Below are 18,844 nucleotides of genomic sequence, written 5' to 3'. Positions count from 1 at the left end.
GGACCTAAACCTGTTCAGTCTTCACAAGAGAAGGCTGAGGGGGGACCTGGTGACCTTCTATAAACTCACTAGGGGGGGACCAGAAGGGTTTGGGGGAGATACTGTTTCCCCTAGCACCCCCTGGCATAACAAGGAATAACAGACACAAGTTATTGGAGAGGAGGTTTAGATTAGACATCCGCAAGAACTACTTCACAGTTAGGGCAGCTAGGAGCTGGAACCAACTTCCAAGGGAAGTGGTGCTGGCTCCTACCCTGGGGAGGTTTAAGAAGAGAGGCTTGATGCCTACCTGGCTGGACTCATTCGAGTCCAGTTTTTCTCCCTCCCAGGCAGGGCAGTGCGTGCAAGCAAGACTTCAAGATCTACAAGGTTCCTTCCGACCCTACTTCCACGATTCTATGGTCTTTATCAGCAACATTAAATCCGCCACTTCAGCCAAAAAAGCATCAATTGCTGATAAATGTCAAACTTCCCTTTTAAAAAAAAAAAAAAAAAAAAAAAAAAAAAAAAAAATCAGTGCCATTATGACATGTACAGAGCACTTATGTGGGCATACCTACATCCCACAACTTACAAACTTTCAAAATGTTTGAATATTCTGAATGCAAGAGAAATGCAAAGTCGTCTCCCCATTGACAACCCTGTTTCAGGCCAATGAAATTCTTGTACTTCCACTCTTTGGAGATTGTATTTGAAGAGTTTTCTACAAATTTTTCCATGCTACACAAAACTATGCTGGTTTATTAGCAACATGCAGGCATTACCTAGCTTTCTAGTCCCTCACAGCCAGAATCAAGGTATCCAGTAGACAAATTTAAAATGGAAGGAAAGCATCCCATTTTTGCCTAGTTTAAAGGCCTGGCATACTGCATTTAGCAAAAGGCATTCACGCAATGACATGCATTGATTCTTTGATCAAGTCCCCTATGCACATCCTGGTCTCCCAGAAAGGCCTTGAGCAGAGACAGAGAGGCCTCTCCATCCTTGACACTTCCATAAGCTCATAAGGAAAGTCCAAATACTCAATTGTTACATACATGCGGTGGGGGGGAAGCAGTGAGAGAGAGAGAGAGAGAGAGAGAGAGAGAGTCAGTGAATAGTTTTATCTAGACCGGAGTAAGGAAGTTCTCTTAACAGTGTTTAAGTTACTCACTTATTCTCAAGTCAGTTCTCTCCTACAGAAGGAAGTATGCCTGATATTATCACATCCTTTCTACTTGGGCCTCTCACTCCAGAAGACCAAGGTTATAAACACAAAATGCCCAACAGTTTCAAGTTTCTCCTCCTAAAAAGTGTCCATTCCTGGGAATCATGCTTGGGACTGTGTAGGAAGGATGAGTGCTAGATCTGTTCCAGAAGAATGATCTTCAAACCCCTTGACAAAGTGAGACCAAACAGGTAAGACTCCATCTACAATTGCTCAAAAAAGCATTTGTGCAACATTAGCACTTCCCTCCCTACATGCACAAAATACTAAACAAACCCAGTAACAGTGTGAAGCAAAGTAACTGTGTTACTTTGCTGAATGCTTTATGATTTCAGGGATGGAACAAAGGCAGTTAGAGCAATTAGGAAGCATAAATGCTAGAAAGATGGCTTCTGCTGTAAAGGCATTACTTACTTCATGGCCAAGGGAGATTAGGTGTGCATGCACACATATATAAAGCATCTTTTGACCAAATAGATTATACCCCTCTCCCCCATAAGGCACCCTATTCTTAGGCTGGATCTAGCAGCTATTACTACCCTCCTAGATTAAGGTTCCTTACCATTGCAAAGCTATCCTACCGTTTACTACCAACTGCAATACCACAACACCTAGAGATGTTCTCCTTTTTTGGAGGGTTTATAGACTGGACAAGCCAATTGCTCAACCACTACAAGTGTGTTTAAGTGGGCCACTTCAAAATTAAGGAGCTGCTGCTGTGGAACAGAACAAAGAAAAGCAACAATCCCAGGAACAATAGTGTTTAAAGTAAAAAATTGAGCTCTAAAGCTGCAACCAAGTTCACTTTCATGTCCCCTTGCAGGAAGGAGTCATCACCTTTAAAAAGTGGCACCATATTCAGTAAACAAAACAGCATTCACATAATTACATTATGTTCCCTGGGAAAGGGTCATCATCATCAGGCCAGTCATGCAAGATGAGCAAGTATGTTACTTCTGATACAGGTTCACCCCCAATTAAGAATGGGCCAATTCTAGATACTCAGTGCTCAGAGTTTATGTATGCTTAAAAAACAAACCAAACCTGGGGGACCATTCATATTATGACAGACAACCTTAGATCTGCAAGAGTTTGAGCAAAGCTAGATACAAGCATGATGCATTAGTCACTCTAGGTAGGCATTACCAAAATAGCTCTGTTTAATATGTATACACAAGAAAGCTACTCATGTAGTATCCCAAATAGCTTGTAGCAGCAACTTGTGCTGCAGATTTGCACAGTTTGCTTGAGAACATGACATCATGGGAAGCAGCATTCATGAAGCTTCATTGGAAAGAGATAGACCGTATTTCAGATGAACTTTAAAACTGACAGGTTTCTAATCACTCTGAAAAAAAAAAAAATGCTTTCCTCATTGTCACTGAAGGTGTGCTTTATGAACAGTGCTGTTGAAACAGCTTGCTTCATGCATGGAACTTCTCATTCTTGGCACTAGAAAGGATGGAGCAGTCTCACAGGAACACAGAGCAAACAGCAACAATGACATCACCAACGCAGATCCCCATCAAGAAGAAAATGCAGCAGCAAGTTGAATCCAGGAGCTGCATCTCCAAGACTGGTGCAAAAGGTCAACAAGAGCATTTGAATTAGGAATCATGAGAAAGTAAACGCACTTTGTGACAGGGAGACATAACCCAGCTGCCTGTAATTTCAAGGAGACTGCTAACAGTCAGTGACCTTGTCTAATGTTTAGGAAGCCTTAGTCAAGATAGGAACTAGCTTAACAGAATCAGATAACTGCAGAACTAAAGACACTTGTAACTATGCACAGCATCAGTTAACAGCCACAGTTAAATACTTCCCAGTGATTCCCAGAACCAACCAAATTTAGAGAGAGGCACGTCAAGGCCTTACATAATCAGAAGTCATTACAGAAGCAGGTTTTAGAACTAAGACTCAGATAGAGAAAGAATCCGACACTAAACAGGCAATTGTTAGACAGCAATTGCTGAAGTCAGTGTCATGCTCAACTAGAAGATGTTTGACCTGAACATGTGAACACTATAAAGCACTTGGATCCTTATGACTTTGCCTTCAGACAGGCAGGTTAGCACAATTTTTCCAACATGTTTAACAAGGCACAAGTACTGCTTTTAACCCAAACTGTTCCATAAACTAGTGAGCAAGTCCCAACTACTTTGTGCATTCTGACAGCCAAGCCAATTGTTATCCCATGCGCTGTCCCCCCCCCTCCAAATAGAGTTCTAGCATCAGAAATGTAGACAAACACATTCTATTTGAACTTAACCCATTTCAGGCTGGGCAATAAAAAGCATTAATTTTTAAACAAGGACAGAAGAGGTATTATGCTACAAGTCTGAGCCTTAAGAGTATCCTCTTTGCCACACTTTCTTCAACTTCTGTTACCAATAATAAGTGCCCTTGTGACAGTTACAAGTCATGCTTGGGTAGAAAAAGTCTATAGTATATTCCAAGGCTAGGAAATGGATACTATATACACTAGTATTAGAACAACTCTTCTAGACTTCAAGTTCCCCCCTAGAAACTGCATCGATTTGAAGAGGCACACTCCTCTCAAACCAGTGCAATTCATGCATAGTTTAAGTCCACAATTTACTAGTGGATATCAAAATTCGACTCCAGCTATTACGCAACTCTCTACTTGTCCAGAGGACCAGCAGCTCCCTCCATCTTAACTGCATAACATCCTGCACCATTATTCCTCCAGCTTGCATTCTAGACCTCTGCTGGCATGCGTTAGGTCTGTACTTCTGTACCCATCCAGTCAGGGTTGCCTGTGTCAGTCTGCAAATCGCTGGCTCACAGAAGATATGAACCACATTCAGAGAAGAGAAATCCAGCTGAAGTTCATTTAGAACTTACATTCCTGGAAAAAAAAGACAACCTGATCACCTATGAGGAAGTCTGGCATATATAAGCTTTGTCCTGACAGGAAACAGCCTGCCCACATAAGGAGGTGCAGCCTTGCAGTGTGAAAACTTATATTAAAGTCCATTTCAACATAGAGTAAAACTACACTTGTCTTATTTACTTTACTGCTATGAAGCAATGTCCCAAAGACTTAAGCTACAGCAGCCAGTTGGCTCAAAAAAAGAAAAGTTATCTTGTTTTAAGACCAACATAATGCCTATATTATACCGCAGGCCAAAGCTAGCTCTGGGCCCAGCAACGGTCTGGATGTAATGCCATGGAGTACATCTTGTACTGAAAAAGCCACCTAAAAGATTGGTTCTGGATTTGGGCTGTTAGCATGTATGGGACAGCCACTACAGGTAAAACTGCTATTAATACCAGAGCCATCCAGGGCATCTGCAGTACTCTCACAAGCGAGTGGCTACATTTCTTTGAGGTCTGCATGGTAAAGTCCCTTGAAAGCCAGGCTTCATAGTACCCAGTGTTCTGCCTCAAGCTATTTTATAGCAACACAAGAATTAGATTATTAAATGCTGTTGTCACAATACAAATGGGGCTGCAGGGGGGAGACACAAAACTCCACAGTTTTAGTCTAACTCCTTAGTTCCCAAGCATCTTCACCATTAGGCTTCCCCATCTGTTTGGCTGTTGGGGGGGGGGGGCAGGGAACAACAAACCCAGGACTTGTGGTTCTTTCAAAGCAGTTCTGCTTATTTCAGCAGTTTAACAGTATCTTGCACTTCTCCAGGCTAGAAGCCTGTGACTGCTATCAGTTGAGAGAATCCACAAGAGACATGTTTGCCATTTTACCTCCAGCCTCACACTTGGTTTGTTTAGGAAGAACACCATTCAACCCTTCCTTCTTCACTCAATTCACCATACCTTGACAAAGTTAGTTTATGGATAGCAAGTCATGTGTTTGGTCAGCTGCTTAAGTCACAAGGGAAAGACAGCATGCTCTTTCTTCCTGACTAAGAGGGTATGGCATACAACAGCTTCAATTACATAGCAATATCCAGCTGACTACCCTGACATTACCCAAGACTATCTGCAACTAGGAGCAGTTAAGCAAATACTATGAGCAGCCATGCTTGCTCTGTAGAAGCCAGACTGGGAACTGGCTGACACCACTAACCAACAACCAAGGAAACCAGTATTTCCAAGTCAGTCATATTAAATACAGAAAGCCAGAGCCAAGCAGTGACATGCAAGCTCTTCTGGGGGGCAGGGGGGAGGAGGGGGCTGAGGCCCTTCTCCCCCAGCCAGTGTCCAACAACACTGTGTTACAGCTTGTCTGGCACAAGCAGCAGCCAGTGAGAACAGCCACTCTGAGCTGGCCGTGCACTGCAACAATCCCACCTTGCCTGCTCAGCCTCCAGCACCTCACCCCCCGACACATAACAGCCGTTCCTCCAGCACAGCCGGGACGGGACCGGAGCCGGAGCGCGGGCGAGGCTGGATAGGGCGAGGCAGAGGCCGCGGGTGGACCCGCCCCAGCCCTGCGGGTGCAGAGGGAGTGGGCTGTACTACCCCCAGCCCCCGAGCAGGCCCGAGCTGCCCCTTGCGCAACAACCGCCCGCCGGGCCCAGTGGGGGGAGAGAGAAGGCGGGCCCTGCCGCGCCGCCCCCGCGAGAGGAGACAAAGACCACCCCCCAAACCGCCCCGCCCCGGGCCCCCCGGCGGCGGCGCCGCCGCCACTCTGAGGCCCGGAAGCGGAGGGAAGGCAGTAACACTCACCGTCTGGTCAGGCCGCGGCGCTGCGAGTGTGGGCGCCTGTACGCTCCGCTCCGCTTTAATGGGCCCCGACAGCTCCGCTTTCACTTCCGCCTCCCCCTCCCCAGCTTCCGGTCACGGGACCCGCTCGGCGACGCTTAACGTCAGCGCGCAAGAGATAGGCCGCGTCTGGGCCGCGTCACGTGACCCCCCGCCGGCCATCTTGGGCCCGAGCCTGGTGGGCGGGGTCTCCGTGTCACGTGGGAGAGGGCGGGCTATCCTAGCAATGCGGGTTTGCACCCGTGTAGACGCTCGTAATCCGGATTAACACTTGCTGCTGGGAACGGGGGAGGCTTGTACAGACAGACCGAGACAATGGTTCACGTGCACATTTAGCCCTGACTGGCCCCGGGGCACGTGTTAATTCATATCCCTCACAGGGACTTCAAGAGGGGCGGGGGTTGTCCTGCAGGAGGACCCTGCCAGAGTGGCATCTCAGGACAGTCAGCCTACCCACGCCTGCTGGTAGGGTCAGCCCTTTGTGTCCCTGGCGCAGGCCCCTGGACGCGCCAGCTGTATGACGGGCAGGGACAGAAACAAATCCTGCAGCTGGAGGCCTTGGAAAGGCACCTGTGTGTGTTAGTGCAGGTTCATCTGGCGCTCCACGAGGCCCTGCGTGCATCCTAATGTCATTAAGTGAAATCAGTCATAATCTGCTGCTTGCTTTATTTCTTGCTCTGCTTCCTCTCCGCTCAAGCTGGGCTTTGTGACCGACTGCCCCTATATCGGGCTTTGCTGCTGCTCAGCTCTACTGCCACTTCTGTGAGGGGCCCTGGCTGCTAAAAACCAGGGTCGTGACCATCCAGGATTGCCCTGGAGTCTCCAGGGATTAGATGTAAATCTCCAGGAGACTGCTGAGGGGCACCCAAGGGATAAATGATAGGGCATTCATTAAAAGAAATATCAAACATTGAATCTGATTTATACGGTAGTCCGGTGAGTTTTTAAAACGTAATAGCAACATGCGTTTGCCTTCCTGATGTAAAGTCTAAGCACCGTAACACGTGACTGATACACACAAGTATGTAGCACATTTGAATTGTGTGTTGCAGGCATGTTGGCATTTTGGAAACTTCCTGGACTAGATTCAGATTTGGCAACCTTGCTAAAAACCTTTGTGACTCTATGCACCTCTGCAGGCGTTCAGTCCCCTCCTTAAATCTCATGTTTTCATCTATAATCCTCCTTCCCTCAGACATGCACAAGCAAATTAGAGCTGGGGTTCAAATGTGGGCCAAATGTGGAGCTCCTGACTGGTTGGGAAATTTGGCAGCAGTGGCCATTAATATGGTCCCTGCTGCCAAATTCCCCAGCCCCCAGCCATCTCACAACACAGCCAGATCAGGGCCAGGACACACTCCCTTCCCCTGCGTGGCTGGCTCAGGGCCAGGCTGGGCTGTCCCCCCTGCCCCGCTTCCCCCCTCCATGCAGCCACGGCTGTGCCTGTCCTGGGCGTTGGATTGTGGCCACCAGCCAGATCCAACCAGGCACTGCTCATCTGGCCCACTAGGAAAAAAGGCTGATCACTACCGAATAAGAGGATAAATCCTTGAACAGAATGTCTAGGACAAGATAGCTGCAAAATGTCAATGTTGATTCACTTGCTTCTCATAATATCCAGACCCTCCTCAGTTATAAACGCTTATATGTATACGGTCGGATCCTGCAAATACATGCTCAATTTTAAACTTTAGCATTCCCAGACCAGTGGGATTCCTTATATTTGAAGTTCAGTATGTGCGTAAGTGGTTGCAGGATAAGGGCTGGGCCTTAGTGAAGAGTCCTTTTCTCTGGACCAGCCATTAAGCTATTTGGTAAACCAATTATTATATAAATGTTAAAGATTTATTTAGGAAGAAATTCAAAACTATGGTTTGAAAGAACTTGGGTACCCACTACTAATGCTACTACTTCTACAAAGCTTGTAAAAAAATCAGTGACCCATCGCTATTTTGTATTTGATTTATATTTTCCTAGCACCCAGGTAACCCAATCATAGACCAACAGTTTGCCATTCTTGAGATTTCTAAGGAAATGAACAGAAATAAACACAATTTCTTGCCAATGTTTAAGCATAACAATCAATAAACAAAGATTGATTCAAAGCTGAACTAATTTTTATTCTACAAAGCTGGTTTGTAAGTGCTACACTGAGCATAGCAGTCTGGTAACAAGAGATTTTGTTATGTAAAAGATTTGCTTATAAATTAAAAATGGTGAGCTGCAAAATGTATCCAGGTGCACTTGTTAAGCAATGATTAATATAAGAACAAGCAGAAGAGCTGCAATGGGATTGGTTAAGCTCACTGGCACCCGTATGTGTAAGAAACAGTAACTGTCCTGAATATCCTGCCATGCATACTGGTAGAAGACTCACTGCCTTATTCAGCTTGTACTGTCATATATTAAAGTATTTGTCTTAATCACATGATCAGTTAGCTAACCCGTGGATCAGGAAAAGGAAAAACTAAAAGGACCCAGGCAAATTAAGATAATTTTAGCAAAGTTCTTTAGAGGCATGGTGAAAAAGTAAAACCCTATATATTATTTTTAATCCAGACTCAAAATTTTGTATCTGCAAGAGGTGAAAAAGCTTATGATTAAGAATAAATTTAGGAATCAAGACACTAGGAGTTTTTCCCTACATACTGAAACCTGCTGATAGAAGAGCAGTTTTATGTTACAAATAAACTATTAACATCATTATAATCTATTGGGATTTACAACCCTATCAAGAAAAATATCCATCACAGAATCCACTGCATCCTGGCTATGCTGTACTGCTGCAGAGGGAACCAAATGAAAATGGATTATGTGAGAGTCAGGTCTTCAGACCTGCTACAATATCATTGCAATCAATGAGAGATTTAATATTGCCTGCATGAGGTACTGAATGGGACATTTAAAGCAGAGGATTCAAAGTCAAGAGAGGTTATATCCTTGACTTACATGACACCAAATAAGCCATTTACCTATTCTATGTCTCAGCCTCCCCATCTGTAGGATGCTCCTCATGATATAACCCTGCTCACAATAGGGTTCTGATGTTTATTAATGGTTACTAAGCACATTAAACGGGAAGGACAGGGTGGTAATTAGGGTAATGGACTATTGAACAGAAGAATAAAGACTTAGTGAAAAGATCTAGGACAGAAATCACAAAGGAGAGCCATGTCTCTAGACACGGTGCTACCAAAATCCACCCCATGAAGCCTGTTTTGCCGTGGGCTTCAGGCATGGAGTGACTATAGCAGTTGCTCTATTGGTGTATTCTCCTGAGGCTGTAATATGTTGAATGAACTGCAAACACAGTGCCAGGCTATTTAGGATAATCCCAGAGGAAGACCTGTTTTGGGTTATTCAGGCCTGAGATCCTAAGCAGCTCATCTGCCCTGACACAGAAGTCAAGTGACAACTGCCATGAATCTCTTTTCAGCCAGTGCTGACCAGACAGCTGTTGGGCTCCTCTGCCCACTTTGCTAAAGGTTTCTTTTTATTTTTTCCTGCATGGTACATAATGGAAAATCCTGCCTTCTCTTGTGGCGTACAGCAATTCTGGTAACAACGCAACTTGTTTATTTTCAGTGGGATATTTTTATTACATAGTGGTTAGAAAAATATCTAGCACAAGGCTTGGATGTTGCTTTGTTTCTCTCTCTGCATAACTGACAGCTGTGCCATGCAAAACATTTCTTATGGTGGCTTGCTAACCCTTGTAGGGAATGCTGCCTTTCATCAGATGAATAGGCTCCAATCCAGCTCCCGTTGAAGTGAACAGGATGTTTGCCATATGTAAGCAACACAACTGGTTGTGTACGTCCTAGTTAAATTCAAAGACACTGAAGTTAAAGAGTAAAGATGTTGTTATGAAGACAGATGCAGAAATGGATCAAGGCATCCTGATAATTCTGTTTGGATCCTAACGACAGACACCAAAATCAACCAAAATAAAAATAAGACTCTGCTAAAACAAAAGCTCAGTTCAGCAGAAACCCTTAGGAAGAGATTGGCCAGCACAAACTCTTTTCATAGCCTGGAAGGAAGTCAGTGTTTCCTGTCCAGTTCCTTGAGAATTAAAAACAAATCAAACCTTGAATATTGGATCTTTTTGAAACTGTATCTCAACTCTTTGCAGTTGTAATGGTGTAGGAATTGGCGGCCTGCCTGTGACAGACATTCATACATGGTAATACATCCAGGTTCTTTAGCTGAGTAGCCTTTTTTGGGGTTGTCTGAAGTAAGACATCAAGATATTTTCTTATATGAATTCCTCCAAATCAGTAACTAAAAATCTGTTCCACCATTGTCTTGTTCTCTGTGATGAACAGTCTCCATTTGCTAACCTGTCTACCAAGCTAAATACCTGGGACACCTTAGAGCACTTAGAACACCTCCTTCAATGGATTTCCTTTAAACCTCCAGTTGCCTTGCAGCACAACTGTTTCTCAAAGCTCGGGACACATGCCCCCATGTACAGCAAACTTCTGCAGGGTAGCTGACAGAAAGGCCTGGGGAAGCAGGAGATGGGAAAGTGGAACTAAAAATGTGGGAAAGGAAGAAATAGAACAAATGAAGAACAGATCAACAGTATCAGTAAAGGTGTTGGAGCAGTTCCTGTGTGGTTGAAGTGACAAAGTGTCACTTTTTTATTATCTGTAACATGGAATCATAGGGGAAACAGCAGTTTAGCCAGGCAGTTCCTGTGTGGTTGAAGTGACAAAGTGTCACTTTTTTATTATCCGTAACATGGAATCATAGGGGAAACAGCAGTTTAGCCAGCTGACACAGGAGTATGGGACTCAAAAATGTTTGCAAATCGTTGGGCTATACAACACAGTTGACAAACATATCAGTTCAATCTAACTCTACACTAGACAATATAAACAAAGTAAACAAGAAACACATGTAAACGTTTCATGGAAGAATTGGCAGAGAGGCTGGTCTAATCTAACCCAAATGTAGTATTTCTAATAATAAACCTATCCTGATAGTATTACCAGTCCCAGTTTGTGGTGCTGAACCTTTAGGCAATGCTACTGGCTGCAAAATTCAGGAAGTCTTAAAGGTGTCTGCTTTTATAATGCAATTTTTAAAACTTTCTTGTGCCCTTTACAAGTGTCACCCAATTGTTGGGTTTTGTTTTGTTTGTATAAGGTATTAAGTTTACAACCTATGTTCATACAAACCTGCTATTAACAGACAATGTTAAGACAGCCTGAAGCTACAGCTGAAAGGCTCTCCATAGTTATTTTTTTGGGTCATAAAGTGGGAATCTGGTTTAACAGCCTGATTTTGCCTTCTTGAAATCCATTGCAACTTCCTACGGAGTTCAATAGGGGCGGCGCTGGGACCTATTTCTGTAATGCAGTCTGAATGTTCAAAGTTCAGAGGTGTACTAAGATGTTGGCCTATAGTTAGTCCATGCCTGGACACAGACCACACATTTTATAGACAGGGTTTATTCTGATTATTTTCAGAGGCTATTGAGCCATCTCCTTTTAGGTAACAGTGGTTCCTTTATATACTTGTCTGGCTCCTTGAGAACCTTCCTTGCAATTTGTCCTAACCCACTGTGAAGAAAGGAAGATGTGTGGGTTGCAGCACCAGCTGCAAGTAATTTTTTTTTTCTGTATAAACAAGCCCTCCTCCTTCAAATCCTTACTAAAGTCTCACTTCTCTTGACTAGCTTTCCAGTGCATATCTCTACCACCTCTACAGTCTGCAGTGACTTCCTCAAAACATCATTAAAATATTAACTCACTAAAATAAAAAGAGGAACCAACAAGCTGTGATCACAGGCTCCCTTGCTTTTGTAGATCTGTCCAGTTTTCTCCTTAGACCTCCTTTATCATCCTGTGATTCACTTGGTCTAATTGTCCCTGTGTATTCACTGGTATTTTTCTTTAAAACCTTCCATTTTTGAACCTTTGTCTGTGAATTTCCACTAATGGTGCTGCTACTGCAGTCTCTTTACCACTGGTCTCTTTGGGTGTTTATACACGTTCCTGGAACTGGGGGGACAGGGGTGGCAGCTCCAAGAGCTACTGTAATTAAAAGCACCCACAGCATCTCGTGTATCACTGCTTGCACACTTAAAAATGGCAGTGGGAGCGCTTGAACTAAAGCTCATTCGAAGAGATTTAGTAAAAGTGCCCCCACTACTTTTTAAGCATGGGGACACTGATACACAAGATGCGGGAGTCTGCTGGAGTGCAGTAATTACCATGCTCTAGCTCAGTGGTCTCCAAACTTTTTTGATCGCGCACCCATATCAGTAAAAAATTTTTGAGCACGCACCCCCAATATGTGTATATTTATATTTGCGCACCCTATCAGTAAAAAAATTTTGAGCAGGCACCCCCAATATATGTATATTTATATAAATATAAATATAAATTTTAATATTTTCTTCCCACACCCCAATGGATCGTCTTGCGCACCCCCCTTTGGAGACCACTGCTCTAGCTGATTTGATTAATCGAGCCTGCTCCGATATGCTGTAATTACAGTGTGTTGGAGCAGCCTCACTGTTCATGTATAGGCACTCTTTAACACCGTAATGCTCAGTCCTTGCTTGTCGCATAAGTGGTCTACACCAGTGTTTCCATTCTAGTGACCATCTGTACATTTCCACTGGTGCTACAGCACCAATGGCAGATTTGAATGAAAACCCTGTGTAGACATGCCTTCAGTCTGAACTGGTTCAGTTTTGAGTTTCAAAGTATACAACTTCCATTAACACCCATGAGCACTGAGAACATCACCTCCTAGTGATTCTCAATCTGATTAGACTCAAGGCACTGTATGAAAATGCCACCTCTTTGACCTGACTCAATTTTTGACTATGGTAAAATAATAAGAGTAATTCTTCTGTTGCAAAGAACTTAGAAAGACCCTACCAGGGCAGAATGTTTTTGACACTATGGATTCCTATTTGAAATCTCTGGGTGGATCTTGTGAATTATGTGTAGGTGTTTGCACACTTAACATTGCTAACTTTGTGTGGCACCCTGCGGCCTAGAAAGCATCTTATGGCACTCCAGCATAATGCAACACCCTGGTTTAGGATCACTGTCTGAGGGTGTGCTTTAGGAATCATACTTATCTCCTGTCCTCTCTGTTTGCCTGTAAAAGACCATGCTGTGGAAACAACAACAACATACTATATGCCACAGAATCTGTTTTTTGCTTTATACTTGCTTTACTTTTCACTGTGTTCTTTGTGGTTTGCATAATATGATCTGTTACCAATATACCTCATTGTTAATTGCTATTCTCTTGACTTGTTCACAGCTATCTAACCATACACGTAACATATTCTTTCCTCAGACCCTTCACTCACTCAGCATTTTCTTACACCCTAACCCTTCACATTCTCTTATAGTGTATGAAATGACCGCCACAGCGATGGCTCCTCTGAATCATATCTACTCCAAAGGAATGAAAACAGGAGCGCTGAACATTCTGAATTTAAGTTTCTTTTCTGAAGAATTATCAAACCAGTGAGAACTTACGAGAAGTTAACTTAACTTTTAGGATGACTGAATCTCCTTCATACGGCAACACATTACCTCCTCCTAAGATGCACTGAAGCCTAAGGCCAAAAACATATCCCACATAGAAAACTCAAGGGAACATCATTCCTCCAAAATATTTGAGACGGAAAGGGGAGATCATTCTTGTTAACGTGGGTCCAATGTAGACCAAGGCATTTGAGAGATTAGCATATTATCACATATTTCAGTAAGTGCCTCCATCCCTTTCCTCTAGTACATGCCTCTGAAGGACCCATAGAGCCAAGTTCATGACACTCGCCAGTCTGCAAGCCATAGATGGCCAATTTGTATCTACTTGCTAAAAGGGGAAGAAATTTTCAAAGCAAGGATTTCTTAAGGTGATATCTTTTTTTGGAGCAGCTGCATAACTGGGATAAAGTTAGACACATTTTCAAATGCAAGCATGCTTCAGGCCCTGAAGAAAGCATCTGAAAGCTTATATAACTTTACCCCAACTATGTAGTTGATCTGATAAAAGATATCACCCTAAGAAATCCTAGCCTTGCATAATTCCTGGACTACTATGGCTACAACACTTTAACACTACCACAACCTTTCAGGTAATCCTTGATAGGAGTGTAGCATTTGGAATGAGTGTAATAGCTTGTTCAATTTTCAGAGTTATTATGGCCTTCACAGTCAACTCTAATATAATATCTTACAGAGACAGCATTACTGGTGTTATGTTCACCTTCTTAAGGTGTCAGATTGCCTTCATTCTGAGACCAGGCTGCGATACTTTTTCAGCTTTTTTCCAGCGGAACACTACATATTGTCAAATAGCAGGCCAGCAACACTGATGATTAGTGCTGCCATGGCTTCCTTATATATGGCCATGGTTAGTTGTCTGCAATGGTATGCCATGGTATGGTTATTCTTTCCAAATAAATTTTGGTTTCACCATCTCCTAGCACTAGTGGCTGCCTGTGTTTATACCAAGGGATGAAGGCATCAATCAGCTTTTCGTGGCAAGCCAAACATGCTGTTGTACCATCATCAGCCATCCTGTTGTATTCAGTCTACTCTCCCCTGGAGAGGATCTGGTATCTGCCTATGACATTATGGATCATTTCACTGATAAGCCACATAATCTGTACACATCGGGCACATCTCCATTCTAGATAAATGTTTTACACTTGCTTGTTGTAACCGTTGAATCCAAGGTGCTGCTGCTGATAATTATTCCCTTTGGGTGCATCTACATGTGCACTTTAGTATGGAGTTGACTAATTAGTTTCACAGTAAAGCATCACTGTCTACCCCTATAAGGGTGCAGTAAAGTAATTAACTCCTCCATAGGATAATACTGTCTGGGACAAGAACTATCCTACAGAACAGTAATTTATACCACTACAATGCATGTATACATGTCAACCAGGGCTGGCTAGGGTATGAGCGTGCTACCCTTGGCAGGCTATCTGCCGGTTAGCTCTGCACTGTAGCCCCCTTGTGCCTCAGCCATCCCCTCCACTGCCCAACTCTGTCACCCGTAGCCTGGAGCTGCCCCCCCAGGTCTCCTGCCAACCTGGGGCTGCTCCACCCCAGCTCAGAGTGCTGTGATATCAGGTGCACATGCATACACTGCATCCAGGAGCAGCTGACTCCAGTGTGAACTGTGCTGGAGTCTATGGATTAAATGCTTGTGTAGAAGTACCCATTCAATATATAGTGCTTGAGTGCAAAACCAAATACTGAAAGAAAGCTCTTATAAGCATTTCCTCTGTCTGATCTTTGATCTATGTCTCTGTTAAAGACAAGAGAACATTACAGGGATAACAAGGAATTATTGGCATATGGATTAGCAGATTAAAAAAGGAATGGGTACCATTGGGTGTTCAGTGCTTTAAAATTGTGCCACTGACTCAGCAACCAAATATGGTTAAATTCAGGCTCCTGGTTATTTTAAGATCTTACCCATCAACTCTAAATTTCCCTGAGGTAAATATAAATGGTTGGTCATCTGGTTATCCAAGAGCTAGTTCAATAGATTTGAAACATCTCTGTACAAAGAGGCACCACTAGCTTCCCTAGTATACTTGCCATCACTACAATACATCATTTAACAGTTGATAGCACTATTCACAGTAGGGCCTTGGGTTCAAACCTCTCTTTCAGATTTCCTGCTACTCAGTGGAAGCCACAAACCCAGCTCATAGTGCATGGGAAGACTTAGATGCCAAATATCAGGATCCAGAGAAGTCAGCAGATTGGGTGGAGGTACCCAAACAAGACAGAAATACCAGGGAGAGGGTTGTGGACTAAGATCTTCCTCTACACAGAGTGTTCTGTACCTAAATCCAGTTTGGATGGAGGCACCTCCCTCCAAAAATCACATCTGGGAACCAGCTCCTGTACGTAGGTGCCTGAGTCTGATCAGTCCTCTCTTGCAAAAATATGGAGAAGGCAATGGTGCCATTCCCTCTTTACTGTCTCTAGGCCACTGATAAGAGCACTTACCTGGGATGAAGACTTCAGCTCTCTTCTCTGCCTCACTGGATCAGAACCACAGTGTCCCTCATCCCAGAGGAGTGCTTAACCCGCCGGCTAGAGTACGAGGGGGAAGGGCCTCACCACCCCCAGTTATCTTTTGCGTGGGCCAAGGCAGGCACCTGCCAGATCAGGCCTCACTTGGTAAGACAGGTGGGGAAGTATCTATTGTGTAAATCCTGCTGGGGCTTAGGTGGGACAAAGCTGCCAGACACCTTAGTACTGTAAAGACAGAGGATTGCAGATGCTTAGTGGGAGAAATCTAGGTACCTGGAGACACTTCTGGAGGGAACCATAGCGCCTAGGGAATGTAGGCATCTCTAGGGTTAGGTACATGTCAATTTGGGATGCCTAACGTATCAGTAGGTGCCTCAGTCCTTGTGAATCCATCCTGAAGAGGCTGCCTTCTGTACTTTATGAAACTGCTGTTTATATTTCCTCCTGTAATGCAGTGTTCACCTGTTTTGCTTCAGAGCTTCTACTAATTTAACAAAGGAAGGGGAAAAAGCACACCCTCCTTTTAAACTTAATGCCCAGTATTAGCTACCAGTAATTAATCTTTATAGCTGTGTAGGAGCTGGGGTGAGTTATTACAGGTCATTATACTCACATTATAAATATGTAAGCAGAGATGCCAAGAGGTAAAGTAACTTGCCTGAGGCCATACAGTGAGTCAGTAGCAGAGTCAGAATTAGACCCCAGGTGTTCCTAAGCTACAACTTTATATTCTGTTTTCAACTGGTTGTTAGTGTTGGAAATAAGTACAGAGAAGCAAGGAGGGAGGGACTTGACATGACACAATGGATTAGCAAAGATAGTATTAAGAAACATGGCTGCAATAAACATGGAAGTAGTTGAGGCTGTTATAAACATAGTGCAGAGCCTTCTTTTAGAGGCAGCATCTGATATAGTAGCAGGTACCTTATGCAAGATTGAGTGTTATTATTTACATAGCACTATGAGTATCCAGGGTGCTGTAGAGGTGCAGGTGTTCAAATTCCCCAGTGGTAGGGTCCATGTAAGTACAGGACAAATACATAGAGATGTGTCACATCCTGGCCCCAAGAAACTCACGAGTCCAGCACAGTGAGTAGCTGCTGGACAGTTCAAGGTAATATGGGCAGAGGGCACATACTGGGCAACAGAGTGGGTGATGAGCACTGGTGCAGGAATGCCATGTGTGATGGTGGCTGTCTTGTGTCAGGCTTTGATTGTACTCCAAACAGTGTGACAGGCAGATTAGTCATGGGATTGCAGCCTCTGGAACGTTCCTGGAACAGGTGAATTGTGTCATGCTGCTAATGTATCTAGAAGGCTTCATGTGACAACTGTCCTGTGCTGTGTGACGGGAGCCCTGTGTCGTGTTGCCTACTCTATACTGCTGATAATGGCTTTGTGGGGTAGTGTAAGAGCATGTGCCAGGCACAGGCAGGCATCCTTTCAGAGACTGAGCACCACCAGAGAGAGGGGTGAGCCATAGACGGGCTCAACAGCAACCATCAACAGGGACAGATAGATCCACTTGCCCTGGGCTGTTGGTCACAGTCTAGAATTATATTCAGCCAAACTCTGCCTTCAGATACCATCAGGGCAACAGCCCAGAAATACTTGAAAGTGCAATTCAGCCTTTCCTGCCAACTCCAGCTACCCTTCAGTAAGAAGAGGCTGCAGTGGCCCACAGCATGGATAGACATACCTGCCTCAGATCTATTCGCTAATGCTCTGCCCCACTTGTTTCTCAGCCTTTTCAGGGTAGCGATCCCTTAGTTGAACTTAACAGTTTTTGCAATCTCCTTACGCTTACTGTAAAAGGAAAAGTAAATTGTGTATCAATAGCAATACTTATAAAGGTGCCTAATTTCTATGTGTGTGTGCTTTGAGAGGCTGAGGAAGGACCCTTATCTTTGAAGAGGAAGGGTGTGTGGGGAGGAGGCAAGCAAATTTTTCTTTGCTTTGGCTTGTAATTTCAAGGCCTCTCATCCCACCAATTGCTTCTGACCCCCAGGGGATGATGACTCACTGCTTTCAAAATGCTGATCTGTGAAGCCAAAGCAATGTGCTTTAAAGCACACTGGATTATTTTAAAAAGTAACTGGGAAAGGTGAACTTCAAAGCTTCAGTTAGTATATTTTAAAATGCACTGATGGTTCCAGATCACTGACAGTGTGTGGGGTAAAAGTGTTGTGTCCTTTTTCTCTCATTGTGCATGAGTGAGCAGATATTCCTTTGGAGAAGGGTATCAAACTCCCCTTGCCCCCAGGCCAGATCCAAACCATGGGACTCCTCACAAGCTGGATCTAGATGTGGCAATGGGAGCAGCCACAGGAGTTGGCGCCACCGTCTCTCCTTCCCTTGGCACTGACATGCATCCCCTTTGTACCCTGAATTTTATCAGCAGGTCCTGACCCCAACTTGCCCAGCCCTCCTGGAGATGCCATGGGCAAGACAACATGGCTCCATAGGGCAGATCCAGCCTGTGAGCCATACCTTTTGCACCTCTGCCTTTGAGTATTTTCCTCACTTTTCCTTCCTGGTGACATCCTATAGCTACTGCAAGAGCAACTCAGCTCTCAAAAACACAACATCCACCCCACCTTAGCCCAAAATGCAGATATATGACCTCAGATTATGGAGCGTGCCTCTAAACCAAGTGCTCTGGAGTCCTCCCTTCTGTCCAGTTGCTTCAGTTAACGTCTCTCCTGATGCACTACTCTATTTCCTACTACGTGCTACCTAACTATATTACCTTGAAGTGTCTTATACCCACTTACACAGCTAGTCTCTAAGCTTTTCAGGGCCAGGATCTGACTCACTCTCCATGTATTTGTTCTCTACTTACATGGCTCATTGTGGAATGTGAACAACATTTGCACAGCCCCACCAGGGGATACACCTTATTGGACCT

General features: G+C 44.1%; 1 protein-coding gene and 1 long non-coding RNA gene across 2 annotated transcripts in view; one reads left to right on the top strand and one right to left on the bottom strand.

The window, feature by feature from the left end:
• The window catches only part of RAB7A (RAB7A, member RAS oncogene family), a 31,247-nt gene extending 25,291 nt beyond the window's left edge, over positions 1-5,956 (bottom strand). The window contains exon 1 of the mRNA XM_019536851.1: positions 5,861-5,956. The gene's annotated coding sequence lies outside the window, so the exon portion shown is untranslated. The remainder of the gene's footprint in view (positions 1-5,860) is intronic.
• The window catches only part of LOC109311286, a 24,111-nt gene that overhangs the window by 2,433 nt on the left and 2,834 nt on the right, over positions 1-18,844 (top strand). Inside the window, exon 2 of the long non-coding RNA XR_002101462.1 lies at positions 1,090-1,092. This is a non-coding gene — a long non-coding RNA (uncharacterized LOC109311286). The remainder of the gene's footprint in view (positions 1-1,089; positions 1,093-18,844) is intronic.

The sequence above is a fragment of the Crocodylus porosus genome, unplaced genomic scaffold (genome assembly GCF_001723895.1).
Source record: "Crocodylus porosus isolate Cpor-Errol unplaced genomic scaffold, CroPor_comp1, whole genome shotgun sequence".
Lineage (NCBI taxonomy): Eukaryota > Metazoa > Chordata > Crocodylia > Crocodylidae > Crocodylus > Crocodylus porosus.
Note: the sequence above shows the minus strand (reverse complement) of the source record. Positions and strands in the feature narration are given on the sequence as shown.